This window comes from Opisthorchis viverrini, assembly GCF_000715545.1.
Source record: "Opisthorchis viverrini unplaced genomic scaffold opera_v5_10, whole genome shotgun sequence".
NCBI classification, from domain to species: Eukaryota; Metazoa; Platyhelminthes; class Trematoda; order Opisthorchiida; family Opisthorchiidae; genus Opisthorchis; species Opisthorchis viverrini.
The window spans coordinates 780,765-784,922 of record NW_008751666.1 but is presented as its reverse complement, the minus strand read 5'-3'; positions in this window follow the sequence as shown (position 1 = coordinate 784,922).

The following is a 4,158-nucleotide window of genomic DNA, read 5'->3' as shown; positions in this document are numbered from 1 at the left end:
TACGCCAACCAAGTTGTCTACTCAGGACGTACGAAAGACGTTACCCTCATTGAGCGTGTCCAGCGGGCCGCTACGAGAATGGTTGCCGGCCTCAAATCCATGGACTACGAAACACGTCTGGCGACGCTTGCTCTCTTTCCCCTGGAGTACCGTCGCCTCCGAGGGGACCTAATTCTTACCTACGCCTTGTTTGAACAAAGCTTGGCAAACAGGTTTTTTGCCGTTGACCCAGCAAACACCCGGCGGGAACATAGTATGAAAATCTTCAAGCTCAGGGCACACACATCCGTTAGACAAAACTTTTTTTCATTTCGGGTAGTAGCTGCGTGGAATGACCTTCCTCCGACGGTTGTACATGCTCCTTCTCGAACCCAATTTAAAGCACTATTAGACGTTTATTTATGCGAATCCTCGCGCTGGCGAGCATACTGCCCCTCGCTGAGAACATAAAGAGCAGTGCTACACCCTTTTTTCACTTGTGCCTTTCAGGGGCACGCCAGCCACTGACCGACAAGAACAAAACCGACCCGGGAAACTTTGGCAAAAGCCTCGATCCTGTGTATCAATCCGTGAATCCGTGAAGTGCTTCCTATAACCTCTCGACTGAGCAGTGCTACACCCTTTTTTCACTTGTGCCTTTCAGGGGCACGCCAGCCACTGACCGACAAGAACAAAACCGACCCGGGAAACTTTGGCAAAAGCCTCGATCCTGTGTATCAATCCGTGAATCCGTGAAGTGCTTCCTATAACCTCTCGACTGAGCAGTGCTACACCCTTTTTTCACTTGTGCCTTTCAGGGGCACGCCAGCCACTGACCGACAAGAACAAAACCGACCCGGGAAACTTGGGCAAAAGCCTCGATCCTGTGTATCAATCCGTGAATCCGTGAGATCCGTGAAGCCTACCTCCGATTGGCCGAAATTGTGGACCCCACAGCCAATCATGGTCCAGTGTCCACTGAACACCGTTGGACGATGCCGTGCTGGGGGCGTCGTGTCCCGGGCGTCTCCTAAGTGCGGGAGTCTCCTAAGTGTGGCCGTCTGAAAATGCAATATAACCCTTGACAGTGAATCCGGGACTACCTACAGCCTCAGAGGTGTATGACTGCATATGTTCTCCCAATTGCCACCGAATTGATTATCCGGATAACATCCTACTCACACTATTAAAGGATGAAGGCTGAAGCTCTCAGCGCTTATCTCGCTCATTTTTCTGTATCTAGGGCAAGGAGGCTGCCCAAAAAATGTGGAAAACCGGAGGTAGTGTCCATTTTTGAAAGTGAGGTCTGTAGTGATTGCGATAATCATATGGGAGATAAGCTTGATCCACTCGTAACGAAACGGCATCATTTACCCTTCATCGCTTTATGGTGGCCCGTAAAGCATTGATTCAGAATCATCCAGCGCCGTCGAATCTTGGTAGGGGTTGCGTTTACTGAATTTTCGTGCTGTGTCGGAAAAACGAGTTGCGTATAAATGTCTCAGGTCCATTGTTCTGGGCTTTCCAAGGCACATTCGACACAGTTGACCGGTTGTTCGCCTTAACTCGATTGCGCAAAGAATTCCCCGGAGGTCTGTGAATCTACTAAGTTTTCCTTACTCTTAGACTCGGGTGTACGGGAGTATACGGAGAACTCTTCAGAAGCCTCCCTACACAAAGTAGTATCTATCAATCATTTGCACCCTCCTTTTATATTTAATTTCCTGGTCGATGAGCTAATGAGACGAACGTTAGGACTTCCTCAAAAAACCTGATATTCAGCTAGCTACTGACGAATACCTTAACGGTTAGAAATATGCAGATGACACCGTTCTCGTCTTCGGAGAGAAGGCGCAGGTGTTTTTGGATGAACTCACCAAAATCATCTCGTTCTTTGTCACGCACTTTTCATCCACGCAGTGTACATGCTCCTGTGCATGCCGCAGCTGAAAACGCCGCTTATAATCCCAGGAGAGGCACTGGTATTCGTGGAGCGTCTTACCTATCTTGCACTTTGTTAGTTTGTCTTGTGGTGTGACAGATGAGGGCAATGCAGAAATCAGTGACGATCGGGGCGCGTTTGCGAGCTTAAGACGCCCATGATTCCGATGAATCCTCCGCGAGACAGTCAGAAAACGAGTTTTCCGTTGTGCAGCGAAAGCTTCCGTTGAAGGATGTGTCCACCAAAACTCGGATTTATCATGTGCTACGCTTTCTGAACCATCGCTTGCAGGAAACAGTGCTGTCTTCCATATCCAATCCAGAGTGACGCAAGTAGAATAGTGATTACCTTCAACCGGGCAGACGGACATGAAAAATACTATGAATAGCCATTATTCTCGGTGCAACTCGTCATCCTGGATGGGGTCCACGTGATTCCCCCGTGCCTGGTAGTGACGCTGAAAGATATAGCTGTCAATTTGTCAGTCGCGTCCTTATCAGTTTTTATATAGGTTACCAGAATGAGTGTTTGGAAGTGCGGGCATCTTGGAATGACCGTGGTAGTCTAGCACTAAATCCCTTCACCACCCGCTTTTTTATTTTGTTTACAATAAGGCTTTCGATTGAATTATGGTTATAGGGCAACGGATCATCAATGTTTAACACCGTCGTGTTGGTGATGGTAACTTATCCGCCCTAATTTCTAGGTTGCCCCGGCTTATGTGGTCTCAAGGTACTTTCCTATGTGTGATTCACGAATATGTGTCGGCCGTGATCCCGACCTCAAACTACTACCTTGATGCGGTGGTCGGGCTTGAGTACTGTTATGATCCCGGGGGCTACGCTAGCTGAAAATTCGTTTCACAACGTGGAACCATGTCAGCAAGGCCAAAGGAAAACAATCACGATAAGAGCAGCGAGACGTACTACGAGTAATCGCGCTACAAGGCGGTCTGGGCGTAAAGTCGTTCCGTTCTCTGCAATAGGAGTGTAAAGGCAGTAGGGTGTTCACCCCAGGTGATCAGCATGTCCATATTCATGGGGGCAGCGATACAGCCTTCCCTCGATGAAGGATAGGTTGGAAAAGGTCGTTCACAAAAACCACACACTCGCGTTGCCTAACGTTTGACCGTGACCGCCGGCGCATTATTCAATGTGACCGAAATATTTTTAAAACCAGAGTCCGGTGCTGCTTCAAAGGCAACTGCTGTGCGCAGCCGCATCTGTAGTGAGACATTAATGCCCTACTTTCTGCGCCCTCGGGTTAGACCAATTACCTGCAACTGAGTAACTATTGAGTCATCAGCTCCGCAATGGGTCCCAAAAGAAAGCATCACTAACCACTACCTAGCAGATCAGACTTATGAGTCAGAGGCTATGGGTAGGATCCCTGAAAAAAACTTTACGTCCTCCCACTCCCTTGTGGGTCAAACTTTTTAGTCAAAGGATCAAAGTGGAGTACATCAGCCAAAGCCCCCTTCATTTGCCTGGGCAACTGTTATGGTTTTGTCATGAATATTCTTGGTGCTCACATTATCATTTTGTATTAACCATGCTTTCGCCTTCATTTTCAGCTTATGTACGTCTATTCCTAGACAAGTAAAGCGCTATTCATTCTTGTTCTCGCGCTCAACCAGAATCAATATTCTATTCGTAACAATTTACTTGCCTAAGAATACAATAGAGCCGTTGCTGCGACCCAAGTGTTTCGACGCAGATCCTAATCCTCCAGACGCAACAACGGCTTGGAATCATTGGTTCCGAACCTTCCAAACGTTTCTGGGCACTGTCGAATCGCCCAATCTAAATAAACTCGAAACTCTGACCCATTTTATGGATGCACCTGTATACGTTTATATCGCTGACTGTCCAGATTACGAATCAAATATCAGTACACTTGAAAAGTTGTACGTTCGTCCTAAGAATATAGCTTATGCTCGCCATCTTCTACAAACTTGCAAACGAGACACCAGTCAACATGTTGATCAGTTTGTTTAGAGGCTTAAATCCTTGGCTAAAAATTGTGATTTCAAGGCGGTGTCCACCATTGACCATCAAAACGAAGGTCTACGCGATGCTCTAATCAACGGACTTCAGTCTACTACCATCAGAGAAAGGCTTCTGGCTCAAAACGAACTCACTCTCGATGAAGCACATGAATTGGCTAGGTCATTAGAATTGGCCCACAAACAAGCTCAGTCATACTCACATAACCAGGCGATATCATTTTCTGCGGCT